The following is a 15,412-nucleotide window of genomic DNA, read 5'->3' on the forward strand; positions in this document are numbered from 1 at the left end:
TTTGTTCCCTCATTTCTCCCCCATAACTCCCATCTAAACCTCATCCCCTCAAGGGTCTGTCTGTGCTCTGTCCCAGATCAGAAAGCACTCTGAAGTAACTACAAAGTTCTCTCTGGATCTTAGCACATTAGCTGCCTCCTAAGGAGGTTTTGTGGATAAAAGGAGATCATATTTGTAAAGTGCTTTGCAAACCTTGAAACTCTATATAATTGCTAACAATCATTACTACTCTTCTTATTTAGTACTGGCAAAGCCCGGTTGTGAACCTCGTCACTGGATCTTCTGTTTGGATATAGAGGGAAGACTTAGAAGTACCAGGTGAAAGTTGTAAAGAGATAAATTTAGGTTTGAGGTAAATAAAATCTTCTGAACGATTCATTATTGTCATTCGGTCCTTTTTACAGTTGTTTCCAACTCTCTGTGACCCCATATGGGGATTTCTTGGCAGAGATACTGGAGTGGTTTGCCATTTCCTTTTCTAGCTTTTAAGTGCCTTGCCCAGGGTCACACAACTAGTAAGTGTCTGAGACCAGATTTGAACTTGGGAAGATGAGTCTTTCTGATTCCAGGCCTGAACAATTAGAGTTTTTAAATGCATAAATGGACTACTTCAGGACATACATGGCTCCTCTTGACTTTAAGTCCTCAAGTATAGGCTGGATAACCACTTGTCATGGGTGTTGTAGATGAAATCCATTTTCATGTAATGTTTCATCTAGATGCACTGAAATATTTTATTATTCTTTGATTGTGATCTTCAGGACTCTAAGACCAACCAAGTTACTCTATATATTCCCTTGATCCCATCCCTTCTTGTCTCCTCCTAGAAATTTGCCTCTCTCCTCCTCCTCTTCCTCCTCCTTCTCCTCCTCCTCCTCCTTCTTCTTCTTCCTCTTCTTTTTCTCTCCCTTTTTCACAGTCAACCCCTCGGGGAAAAAAGCTGTCTATATAGTTTACTTCCATTTCATCTCCTCTCCCCCATTCTTCAACCCTTTATAATTTGACTTCTGTACTCATGACTCAACTGGAACCACTCTCCCCCAAATCATCATGATCTTTCGCTAAAATGACAAAACTGATGTTCTCTCAATCTTCATGCTTCTTGACTTCTCTGATTGACACTGTTGACTACCCTTTTTCTCCTGGATACTATCTTCACTGAATTTTTGTCATGTTGACCTCCCCTGGTTCTCCTATCTTTCTGACCATTTATTAGTCTTTTTCATTAGATCATCATGTCCCCTAATTATGGTGGTAATGAAAGGCTCTTTTCTAGATCTTCTTCTCTTCTCTTTCTACACTCTCTCAGTGATTAGTCAGCAAATGTGAATTTAATTATCTCCACGCAGATGACTATTCTCTGTCTTTCTGTCTCTCTCTTCTCTTTTTCCTTCTCTTTCTCCTGCTTTTTTCTTTCTCCTCTCTCTCCCCCACATACATATGTGTATGTAAGTAGCTATATAGATATGTATGTAAATACACACATATATGTATCTAAATATACTCATGCATCTATACATTCATACATATATATGTATAGTTAATAACTTGGGCACATAAGTTCTAGGAGTGAATTTTCTCCCTTTCTCTTAATTGCCATATGATCACTCATTTAGAGAGACCTTTGCTGCCAGATGTTTGAATTAAAATGAGTGGGAGAAACTGGTCAAATAAACTTTCACTCCTCTAACTCACACAGAGATTCCTCATTTAAATTGGTGCAGTAACAGATGCTAATTCATGTTTTGTTTTGTTTTTTCCCTCCCAAACCACCCCTCTTCTAGACTTCATGATTTTTTGTCAAAGACAGCAGCATTCTACAGTCGTCACCCAGATTCAGAACCATGGACTCATCTTCAACTCTTCACTCTCTTTCCCTCAGTAAATACCACTTTGGTAGCTGTGTAGAGGATAGATCATGGAAGGGGATCTAGAGGTGGAGCATCAATTATGAGGCTGTTACAAAAGTGAGACATGATGAAGGCCAACTAGTATGGTGGTCATGCAGGTCAGTTGACAAGTCTTCTTAATTCTAACTATAACATCTAAATCCAAAGTCATACTTCTAATGTACAATTATAAAGATGTCATTTCTCTCCTGGGCAAATTCCAATAGTTTCCTATTGCTTTAGGAACAAATACAAACTTCTCTGTTTGGTATTTAAATTACTTTAAATTTACTAAATTACTTTAAATTACTAAATTTAAATTACCTGGCTGTAACAAACTTTTCTGGGTATATTCTGTATTACTTGCCTCCACACACCCAAAGATCAACCAGACTAACTTCTTGCTATTTCTGACATACAATATTCCATCTCCCCATCCCATAACTTGTCTTTCCATAGACTGTTTTCCATATCTAGAGAGCACTCTTTCCTCACCCCTGCCTCTTAGACTCACTAGTTTCGTTTTCCAACTTGCCAATTCCTACAGGAAACTTTTCAAATACCAACAGCTATCACCTGCTAGTGCTTCTCACCCCTCTATACAATTACCTTGTATTTATTTTTCATGCATCTATAGGAAGGGTGGAATGAAATTTTTCTATTTCTGATTCTTTTAAAAAAAAACAACTGTTAATCATTTGGAAAATATGCTGTAAAGCTCAAATAGCAGCTGAAACCATAGTTATTTACTCAACTGACCCAAATGTTTGAAGGTCAGTCACCATGTTATGGATCAGATTATAAGAGAATTAATGTGATTTAGTTGTTAACACGACTGAATAAATGGACCAGTAAGTGCTAAGCATTTGTCATAATAGTTAGAAATAATAGATTCAGTCAGGAAATGGTCAAATCAGTGTTCCATATAGATGCAGACCAATTTACATAGGATACATACTGAGGCTGCCTACAGGGGCAAGTGAAGCCTATCAGCTAGACCCAAAGTATAATTTATGAGTAAATCAGAAATTTCAGTGGCCTCTGAAGGGCACACGCTTTTGTGACTACATGATATACAGATGGCTTAGGGATTATAGAGAGAAATAGGCAATGTTGACATAAAGAACTTCCACAGGATACAGGGAAAGGATATGTGCTTTTGTGTAAATAGTTTGATTTGGAGTCAGAAGACTTCTGTTTAAATCTCACCCCACCTGCCACTTACTACCCTCTGTGACCTTGGGCAAATAACCTAACCTCTCCAGGCCTATGATTCTTCATCTAGTAATTTGAAGAATTGGTCTCAGTGGCTTAAGATCCCTTCCAGCTAAAGCTATATCTTCTGACTTAGGAATGCTTTATGATCATCTTTTTCCCTGCTCACTCACACTGTCCCTCCTTGCCTAAAATGGCTACCTTCCTCCTTGCCTTCTATCTGAAGCTCTGTTATCTTTCCAGTTGCATCTTATATGACCCCTTCTCCAGTAACTCTTTGCAACATTGATCTCAGTCATTTTTTTTTAAGTGAGGCAATTGGGGTTAAGCGACTTGCCCAAGGTCACACAGCTAGTAAGTGTTAAGTGTCTGAGGCCGGATTTGAACTCAGGTACTCCTGACTCCAGGGCCGGTGCTCTATCCTCTACGCCACCTAGCTGCCCCGATCTCAGTCATTCTTTACTACCAGAGCACTTATTGTTTGTACTAATAACTCAAACTTTTTGTAATGATGTAACATATCACTTTATTTTTAATTAAAAAAAACCTCTCTTACTAATAACTCTCCACTATAGGAAAATCCTTTTTCTTCTTTAAGAGTTATGATGCTGCGGTGGCTAGGTGGCACAGTGGATAAAGCACTGAACCTGGATTCAGGAGTACCTGAGTTCAAATCCAGCCTCAGACACTTAACACTTACTAGCTATGTGATCCTGGGCAAGTCACTTAACCCCAATTGCCTCACCAAAAAAAAAAAAAAAGAATTATGATGCTAAGGGAATATAATACCTGTCTCAAAGTCCTTTGGTACAGGACTCTCTATTGGTAGAGAAGAATGCCCCACCCTGCCTAGCCTTTGACAGTCCCCCTTGAGGACTCTTCAAGACCAGTCATCTTTGGGGACTCATAGAATTTCAAGTTTTCTTCAGTATTCTTCCAGTAAAAAGTTTCTTTAGCTCAAGAGAGAAGATGGAAGAAGCCAACCCCATTCATATTGCTTGAGGAAAAGACTCTGAGAAAACATGAGAGCCAAGAGTCTCCAACATATCCCTCTTCTCAGCTAGCTACAGTAGAGACTTCAGGGAGTTTCCACTTGGGTGAGATCCAGGACTCTGTCTGTCTCTGTCTCTGTCTCTCTGTCTGTGTCTTTCTCTCTTTCTCTTTCTCATGAGTTATCTCACTCCCAATTGGAAAGCTCTTTCATTCTGTATTGCCTGTTACATATCCTCCTATGTATACCTTCTCTGATTTATGTTTTGCTATGATTTGGATAAATGATTTTTTTTAATAATAAGAATAATAAAAACTAACATTTATATAGCACCTACTATGCACTAAGCACTTCACAGTTATCTCTTTTGATCTGCACAACCACCCTGGGAACTAGGTGCTATTATTGTCCCCATCTATTTTTAGAGATGAAGAAACTGAGGCAAATGGAGTGACTTGCCTAGGGTCACAGAGCTAGTACATGTCTGAGGACAGATTCGAATTCAGGTCTTTCATTTATTCATTCATTCATTTATTTATCTATTCATTCATTCATTCATTCATTCATTTTATTTATTTATTTATTTATTCATTTATTCATTCATTCATCCATTTATTCATTTATCTATTTATTTATTTAATTCTGAACTTAAGAAATAAAACAAACTTGCTATAACATAGTATAATAGAAAAAATATGATTGTACATGAAACTGCAAATATAGTATGTATGGTTTGCTATTCTTTTTTTTTCTTTTTTTTTTTTTTGATGAGGCAATTGGGGTTAAGTGATTTGCCCAGGGTCACACAGCTAGTAAGTGTCTGAGGCCAGATTTGAACTCAGGTCCTCCTGACTCCAGGGCCAGTGCTCTATACACTGTGCCACCTAGCTGCCCCCTGCTATTTTCTTAAAAATATATAATAAAGTTATCATGTAAGTTTCTTTTCTTTTCTTTTTTTATTCCCTCCCTCTAATCCCCAAGAAGGCTACCATTAGACTCAAATATGTGTGTGTGTGTGTAAAATAATTCAATACATATTTCTATTTATCTGTTCTTCTTTCTCTGGATGCAGATCATACCCTCCTTCATATGTTCTTTGTAGTTAATTTGGGTATTTATAATAGTCAAAATGACTTAGTCATTCAAAGTTATTTTTGGATTTTTTTTTTCTAGGGCAATGAGGGTTAAGTGATTTGCCCAGGGTCACACAGCTGGTAAGTGTCAAGTGTCTGAGGTTGGATTTGAACTCAGGTCCTCCTGAACCCAAGGCCGGTGCTTTATTCACTGTGCCACCTAGCTGCCCTCAAAGTTGTTCTTAAAACAATACTGCTGTTGTGTATACAATGTTCTCTTGTTTCTGCTCATTTTCCTCTTCATAATTTCATGCAAACCTATGCATGTTTTTCTAAGATCATTAAGCTCATCATTTCTTATAGCACAGTAGTATTCCATCACAAATATATGCAACAATTTTGTTCAGCCATTCCCCAACTGACAGGCATCCCCACATTTTCCAGTTCTTTGACACTACAGAGAGCTGCTATAAATGTTTTAGAATGTATAGGTTCTTTTATTTTTTTCCCAAAATTGTCTTGGGAAACAGGCTTAGTAGTGTTATTTATTGCTGGGTCAATAGGCAGTTTAATAAATCTTTGGGCATAATTCCAGATTTCTCTCAAAAATGGTTGGATAAGTTCATAGTTCCACCAACAATCAGTCAGTGGCCCAATTTTTGTCTATCACCTCCAATATTTATTGCTTTCCTCTTCAATCATTTAGCCAATGTGATAGGTATAAAATGATATTTCAAGGTGTTTTAATTATCATTTCTCTAATCAATAGTGATTTAGAGCATTTTTCTTATGACTATAAATTGTTTTAATTCATAAACAAATAAATGAATAAATAATTCCTAAAAATACATATAAGTAAATCACATAAATCATCAACAAATCCAGAACTGTATGAAGTCATTAAAAAAAAACTTTTTGTACAAATAAAAACAGACAAATAATTGGAAGAATGCTAATTGTTCATGGGTAGGCAGGATCAATATAAAAAAATAACAGTTTTGCCTAAACTAATTTGTATATTCAATACCATCCCAAATAATTATCAAAACATTGTTTTACTGAATCAGAAAAAAACAAAACAAAAACAAACTTCATTTGGAAGAAGAAAAAGTCAAGAATATCACAGGACTTAAAAAAAAATGTAAAGAAAGGAAGTTTAGCAGTACCAGATCTTAAACTATATTATAAGGCAGTAATGATCAAAACTATCTGGTACTAAGAAATAGAAAGGTAGATTAGTGGAACAAAGAGGATATACAATTTACAGCAACAAATAAATGTAGTAACCTTGTGTTTGACAAGTATAAAGACAACTTTTGGGGATAAGAATTCATTATTTGATAAAAAAAACTGTTGGGGAAACTGGAAAGGAATCTGGCAGAATTTGGGAATAGGACAATATGTTATGGTATATTTATGATATTAAGATAATATTTAAATGGATACAAGACCAAAATATAAAGAGAGATTTTCCAGGAAAAGTTGGAGAACATATAACGTATCAGACTTGTGGATAGGTAAACAATTTATGAGTAAATAAGAGATAGAGAGCAGTGTAAAATATAAAATGAATAATTTCAATTACATTATCTTAAAAAGGTTTTGTACAAATAAACCAAATTTAGCCATGATCAGGAGGAAAACAGAAAATTAGGGTAAAAATTATAGAGTTTCTAAGATAAAGGTCTAATTTCAAATATATAAGGAATTTTGTCAAATCTACAAGAATATCTGTTATCCCCCAACTGATAAATGGTCAAGACATATGAACAGGAAGTTTTCTGATGAAGAAATCAAAACAATTTATAGTAATATGACCTCACATCTTCTTGACTCCAGTCCAGAACTTTACCCACTGTACCACCTTGTTGCCCCCTATTTTTCTATGGGTATTAATTATAGAACTATTACTTGGTGGAATAGGGATCAAATCTTGGACAGAGAGCTTGGGGTCATCTTTCACCCTCAAACTGACAAAGCAATCAGAACTTCACTCAAACCTAGATAAATAATATTTAAGGAAGCACATAGATACACTTCTTCCCAAGTACCCCGCCCCCCCTCTCTCTGGAAAGTAGAGAGTGGCCACCAGACCCAATCCCTTCTTTATCCTTTTGTCAGGAATGAAAATCTCCTTTGGAGAAGGGGAAAGAAAAAAAGGAAGAGATATCTATTTTGTCTCCATTTGAACCACATGGTGACAGTTCCTTGATATACATGAGTCTTTTTATTGTGCATACTCTCTTTCTCCCTACAGAAATACTCCTTTTTTAAAACTAAACTAAACTAAATTTTTTAAGTTCCTGCATCTATTTCCCAGGTCAGCTGTTTTTCCAAAGTGATATTTCATATTGCCCTCTATTTTTTGATTCATTTGTATTTGCTTTATTGTATCTTGATTTCTTGCAAAGTAACTAGCTTCTATTTGCTCTGTCCTAATTCTTAAGCAATGATTTTCTTCAGAAAGTTTATGTACCTCTTTTTCCATTTGGCCAATTTGGCTTTACAAACTGTTGACTTTTTTTTCATGACCCTCCTGCATCACTCTCATTTCTCTTTCCATTTTTTCCTCTACCTCTCTTACTTTCTCTTCAAAGTCCTTTTTGAGAGCATTTTTCTTGGAAACTTTGGATGTAGTAGTTATGACTTTGTTATTATCTTCTTCTGAGGATGTATTTTGATCTACCTTGCCACCAAAGAAGCTTTCTCTGCCTATTCATCTTGACCAACCTATTTTTTGGCTTTTAACTCCTTAACATGTGGTGCTGCTTCCAGGACTCACTGACCGAAGCTACAGGGAGTCCCAGGGGGAATGATTAGGCTCATTCTCAGCCCACCTAGCCTGTAAATATGGCCCCACTTTCTCTTTGACCCGGAAGCAGAAGTCTGATTGAAATCTGATTCTCTATGGTTGGAAGCTTGGCTTGCCTGTGCCCCTCCCCCACTGGGCTGCTGTTGCTGGAGTCTGCTTACTGGTTCAGGATAGGGGCACTTCACCCCAGCTCCAGCAGAGACAACAGGTATTCCCCACCCCCCAGCTAGCTGCTGAACCCCCTCACTGGTCTGTGAGCTGAATTTCAGAAGAAGCTGCTGAATATTCCAAGGCTCTGGAGGTACAACCTGCCTAGGGCTGGATCTGTGCTGCATGCTGAGTTCCTTTCTCACCCCAAACAGCAGATGATACCAGTCACCTAATGAAGCCATCTTTGGATGGAAAATAGTCTCACTCTGTTCTTCTGTGCCTTATGCTGCTCCAGGAGGTGTCTTATGGCATTATTTTTGGAGGTATGTGGACATGTTTCTTGGGAACCTGAGAGGGTCGTGGCTTTTCCTTCTCCATCTTGGCTCTGCTAACCTACAGAAATATTCCTTCTGGAGAACTGAGGTCCAGCTCTCCAACTATGCAGCTCTTGAACTCAGGAATTCTGAAAAGCAAGATAATCTGTGAAGTAGCAAGAGGATAGGTCATATACTTAAGTCTTTGGATGATATCCCTTTCTCTTTTTATAATGCATTTTTATTGATATATTTTAGGTTTTTAATATCATCAAAATTATTCCCCTTATTCCTCCTCTTTTCTTTTCCCATCAAGCCATTCCATATATATATATATATATATATATATATATATATATATATTAACAAACACCCACATTGGGAGGTTTATTAACAATCAGAGCTAACATTTACATTTTATCTTGAGATTTGCCAAGTATTTTACATATTTTATCTCTTTTAACCCTCACAACACTATGAGATAGGCACTATAATTATCCTTTTGGGGAGGAAACTAAGGCCAAAATATGTTAAGTGTCTTGCCCAGAATCACAGTCCTAGTAGACATCTTACACAGGATTCAAACTCCTGTCATTTCATCTTTAAGTTCAACACTTCATTCATTTTACCACCTAGCTTTATATTAACATGGTAAGTACTAACCAATAATATTTTAAAGGGGAAAAAAAGGAAAAATTAGCAAAATTGATTAATACATCAAAAAAGCCTAAAAATATAAATTATATAATACCCACAAACCTCCTCATCTCTGCAAAGGAATAGGGAGTAGTAGTTTTTCATAATTCTTCTTTAGAGTCATGCTTTTTCTTTGTAATTTTGCTACATTTACTTTTGATTATTTGGGATCTTCTTCCTGTTTACATTGTTAAAGCATTGTGTACCTTCTTTTCTTAGATTTATTACTTCACTCATGTTTCTCTATCTTCATATTGGTAATTTCTCACAGCAGAGTAATATTACATTACATTCAGATACCAGAATCTTCTTAGCTGTTTCCTAAAAAAATGTGCATCTACTTAATTTCCAGATTTTTTTTTTATTTTATACACGCACAGACATAAATATACATGAGCACTTTCTATATATAGAGGTAGAAATGGCCTATATCTATATATTTACATATGTATTTTATTTATTTTGTTTGAATAATTTAAAATTGTTTTCTATAATGGTTGTACTGATTCACAATTCTATCAACAATGTATTAGAGAGCTTATTTTTCTCCAAACCTTCCCCGCTGCCCAACATTGTTTACACCTATTGAAATGGGTGTTTGGCTTATGCCTAGACTACCCAAGATGGCGTCATTCATATGGAAGACAATGAGAACCTGCTTTAGGCAGCTTGGAAAATGGGTAAATACATAGACATTCAGTAGTTGGCCTAGCAAGCGATTGGAAGCAGGCTTTTCCCATTGACTACATAGCCAGAACTGGCTGTGTCTTTAAAATTAACTGACTGAGCATTTCCTGAATTCCCCTCTGAGAATGAAGGACTCATTCACTCACAGCCAGCAACATCAGGTGGTAAAGGAGTAGGGCCTGAGGGCTGCCTCCCCCCACCTGAGATTAGTCCATGTGGTCAGAAAAACGGGCTTGAAGTTTTAGGCTTCTTTCTCCTTTCTTTTCCATTATGCATAAAGAGGATGAAGTCTCCAACTTAGTTGTTTGAGCCACAGGGACCTAGGGATCCAGGAATGAAGCATCCAATTTGCAGCCAGCCCAGCAGCCCTGAGGAGGAAAGATCCAAAGCACTAACTCATAAGGGCTATGGAATTTAGTTAATCTTTGAGACTAATCTCAATCTTGTCCCTAGAGATCAAGGTTCTGTACATGAGTTGAATATGTACTTGAGGTGTTAGATAAAATGTTTATATGTTCTTCTATCTTTGAAATAATTATTTTTGTGTAAAAGATAATTCAATGTTAAGTGACCAAAAGGAAGTAGGATGCTAGTTACTTAAGAATGGGGGATGGGGGCAGCTAGGTGGCATAGTGGATAAATCACTGGCCCTGGATTCAGGAGGACCTGAGTTCAAATCTGTCCTCAGACACTTGACACTTACTAGCTGTGTGACCCTGGGCAAGTCACTTAACCCTCATTGCCTGGCCTAATTAATTAATTAATTAGTCAAATTAATAAATAAGAAAGAAAAAAAGAATGGAGAAGACAACAACACAACATGTTGGTATTTTTTCCAACCATTGGCAGAGAATAGAGACTTATAACCCTCAGCTACAAGAGAAAGGGGCGTTTATGTAACTGGCTGGGCTGTAATGAAATGAGACTAGAGAAAATCACATTGCACCATCTTTTGTTGTCTTGACCAATTTTGCACGTGAAAACTCAGGGCTGTTTTGATTTACATTTCTCTAATTATTGGCTGTTTAAAGAATATTTTCATAAGGTTGTTAATAGTTTGCAGTTCTTCTTTGCAATTGTAAACTCTATGCTTGTTTCCCAGAACTACATATCAAGAGTTAATCTCTTTCCCAAGCTTCAAGAACTGGCTTTTGGATATCTAGAACTGTATGTCCTATAAATATCACAAAATCAACATGTACAAAACAAAATTAATTACCTCTCCCCCAAAACATTCTCCTCTTCCAAATTTTGTTGTACTATCAAGGGCACTATTACCCTCCTTGTCAACCTTATTCACAACTTGCGTGTCATCCTCAGTTAATCATTCACACCCCACCCCTTCATATCCAATTTGTTGTCAGTGATAGGAGAAATTCATTCCTCTTTCCCATATAGTTGGCTTGAGAAAGCAAGACATGCTAGAAACCTCTGTGTAGGGACAACACTCAGGTGTTCCAGGTCAATACATGGTGTGTTACAAAAATATTTCTTTACATTTGATAGGTAAAGGCATATTTGACATGTTAGTTTTGAAAGGTCAGGAGAATAAGCCTCCAGAAATTCAAGAGTTGGAGTCTATGCCAAAGTTTGTAATTTGCTAGCACATCACCCAACCACCAGTAGGACCTGGCCTATTGATAATTTGACCTCATAGACAAAATAGCAGTTCCTCTAAGCAAGGGGAACAACTTTAAACAAAAATGCTGTTGTTTGGTTGTTTTTCAGTCCTGCTGACTCTCCCTATTTGGAGTTTTCCAGGCAAAGATACTAGAATGGTCTGCCATTTCCTTCTTCAGCTGATTTTACAAATAAGAAAACTGAGGCAAACAGGGTTAAGTCACTTGCCCAGGGTTACATAGCTCATAAGTGTCTGAGGCCCAATTGGAACTCAAGAAATCAAGTCTTCCTGATTCCAGGCCCGGAGCTCTATCCACTGTGCCACCTCTCTATTCTCATATAACAATATGCTACGTTAAAAAGTAAATTTAGGGGCAGCTAGGTTGCGCAGTGGATAGAGCACCGGCCCTGGAGTCAGGAGTACCTGAGTTCAAATTCGGTCTCAGACACTTAACACTTACTAGCTGTGTGACCCTGGCCAAGTCACTTAATCCCAATTGCCTCACTAAAGAAAAAAAGAAAAAAAAAGTAAATTTGATAAGATGAATGGCTTTCAGTGACTACATCATTTGAACCCACTCTCCGCAGGGAAAAAAAACAGCATGGGAAAGAGTGTTCCCACAGATGCTAAAGGGAATGATTTTTACTTCTATTCTTTACTCCATCTTTTTAGTAAATATTGCTTTGTAAAAGCTAATTGGCTAATTGATTAAATGATACTGGGGCACTAATGAATGAAAATTAACTTTGGAGAAACTAGCCAAAATAGGAGCTCTAGTCAATGTTATTAGAGAAGAAATCTGCTGCCCCTTAGGGGTAAGCCAAGAGGGAAGTATATAGCCTGCTGCTCTTTAGGAACTCCTGCTTCCCAGTGAGAGTCATAACTGAGGCAAATATCTCCAAAGCACTACACTTGTACATGCTTAGTTATTTGCATGTTTTCCCCTCTCCCGCCCAGCCCCCCATTAGAATGTGAGCTCCAAAAGCCAGGGATTCTATTTTTTTTTCCCTTTCTTTGTTTTCCCAGCACTTAACACAGTGCTTGACACATATTAAGGATATCATGCATATTTATTAATTAACAAACTTTCAGGTTTAGAATCAGGAACACTGAGTTCAAATGCTGCTCCAAATACTCACAAGTCATATAACCTGTCTCAGGTTCAGTTTCATCATTTGAAAAATGAGGAGGATGGACAAAATGATTTCTTAGATTCCTTTCAGCTCTGAATCTATGATCTCATGATCTTATGCTGCCTCTTTTTCACTGGATTATGGATTCAGAAGTCCTTATCCCATACAGCTAGCCAGCCTCCAGCTGAGGACCCTATGTGCTCCATGAGCAGAAATATTTTGCCATCATCCCTATTTCCACCAGTTTTTCATCCCCAGGACTAGTGATCATGGAGTGTCAAGGAAACATATGCATTTCCACTTGAGGACTTGATGAACTAGAATTCAGAGCTGAACATGGAGAAAGGCTGTCCTGTTTCGTTTGGAGCAGTATAAATCAGACACACATTAGCATACCATACTTAGGCTACCTACACACTGTAGCCCTATTTTTTTATGTTAAAAAGGTGTTTGTGTATATGTATGGGTGTGTATATATATGTATATATATGTACATATATGTGTATGTATGTATATATACACATACAAATATGTGTGTATCAGTATTATTGATGTCTTGTTTTTATTTCAGATTAATTTCTGAATATATCCTTCTATACTTAGCTATCCAGGGAGTCATCTCTTATAATTAAAAAAAAATTAAAAGAAATGGGAAAAACACTAAAGAAAATGAATAAGGTCATAAAACTAATCAACTCACTCAATGTGTTTGATAGTACTCTACCTTTGTAATGAAGGAAAATGGCTTCATTTCTTCAACATTTCTCTGGGGCCAAGCTTGGTCATTATATTTATTCAGTTTCTTTCTTCTTTTTTTTTTCATTTACTTTGTGATAATCATGGTCTATAAGTCACTGACATTGCAACTTACAACAAACTCTTAGATACAATAACCAGTTACCCATTGTCTCTACCCCCACACCCTGAATAATTCTCTTCTAATCCTCTGCCTCATCCCCTACAAGCTTGCTTCAGACAGCAACCAAGCTGTGCCTCTGAGGTGATATCTCACCCAGCATCTCTTTCCCACTAGGTTTTTCCAGGGACAACATACACATCCTTGATTGAATCATCCTCAGCAATCTATTTCTCACAGACACCTACATACTCTTATGTGCAACCCCCTCCTACTTTCTTTTCCAACTCTTCCACACTTATTTCCAGAAAAAAGTCCTCTTCCTTTCACTCTTCTTTTGTTATGTCTAAATTGCTTCCATTTTAAAATCTAATAATGATAATAACAATAATAAGAGCTAGCATTTATATAACACTTTAAGGTTTGCAAAGAGTTTTATAAATATTATCTCATTAGATCCCCACAACAACACTGGGAAGTAGGTTTCATTACTATACTTATTTTACAAGTAAGGAAACAGAGATTTTAAGTGATTTGCTCAGGGTCACACTGTTTTGTTTTGGTTTTTCTTTTTCAGGGAAGTGAGGGTTAAGTGGCTTGCCTAGAGTCACACAGCTAGTTCCAAATGTCTGAGGCTGGATTTATACTCAGCTTCTCCTGAATCCAGGGCCAGTGCTTTATCCACTGCACCACCTAGCTGCCCCCTGTCCTTAGTTTTTAAGAGGACCAGTGATATCATGGGTGATGTCTTGACTTGCAGATGAATTGGACTGAAGTGCAGCAGAGTTGCACAAAGTCAGCAACCTCACTATGTCTTCCAGAGTCCTCAAAGTCCAGTAGCAAGACAAAAGTCAGTATGACTGGGGATGGCCTGGGATGCTGTGGATGATCTTGGAATCTTCAGTGTCTGATGAGGCTAATCAATAAAAGCCCCATGATGAAACAGAAAAACTGTTTATGTGTATATATAAATATGTATATGTGTGTGTATATACATACCTATATACATACACACATATATATATATATATATACATATATATGTATATATGGGTATATATGCATGCACATACATATATAATGACATAGTAGAATATTGTAATACTATTATATTAACTAAACTAATCAAAAACATGGAATAACCAGTTTTTTCTCCCCACTTCTTAGAAGGTCATACTGTCCTGTTTTGTTCCTGGGGTCTCCTTTTGCCCTGGTGCACAAGTTTTCACTATACTTGAGTGTTCCTTGCTTACAGTGTACTTCTAGCCAGACCTGTTTCCTATGTCCTCAGAACTCTCTATGCCAATCAAGTCTGGAAAAATTACTCACTGTGATTTTCTCGCCTTGGATTCCCCATTAGATTGACCATTTTGTTGTTGTTGTTGTTGTTATGTTTAGATCTTTTTGGAAGAGGTTTTTTTTTCCTTTTTTTCCTTTTTTTCCTTTTCTTTCTTTTTTTTTTCTTCTTTTGAAGGGAAGGGAGTATAGCACAACTACATTTCTTCCTGCTTTTCCCCTTTTTGTCTCTGCCCCACTGAGCTATATTTTAAAAGAAGAGAAAACAAATATTAAACACTACATGCCAGGCTCTTTACAAATATTTTTTCATTTGTTTAACACTATCAAATGTTGCAGAGAGAACCAGATTAATGAGGATTAAGAAATGACCATCAGATATGACAGTTAAATAACCATTGGTTTGAGAAGAGTTTTGATTGAAGAATGAAGGTGGAACCACATTGCAAAGACTTGAGTGAGTGAGAATAAAGGAAGTGGAAGAAGCAAATGTGTACTGCTTTTTCTAGGAGTTTAATAAAAAAAAAGAGAAGAGATATAGGATGGTATCATGAGGGTATGGTAAAGTTTTATAATAGTTTGAGATTTGGAGACATTGGGAATGTTTAAAGGTAGTAGGGGGGGGGGCAGCTAGGTGGTGCAGTGGATAAAGCACCAGCCCTGGATTCAGGAGGACCTG

The sequence above is a fragment of the Dromiciops gliroides genome, chromosome 6 (genome assembly GCF_019393635.1).
Source record: "Dromiciops gliroides isolate mDroGli1 chromosome 6, mDroGli1.pri, whole genome shotgun sequence".
In the NCBI taxonomy this organism is placed as follows: Eukaryota; Metazoa; Chordata; class Mammalia; order Microbiotheria; family Microbiotheriidae; genus Dromiciops; species Dromiciops gliroides.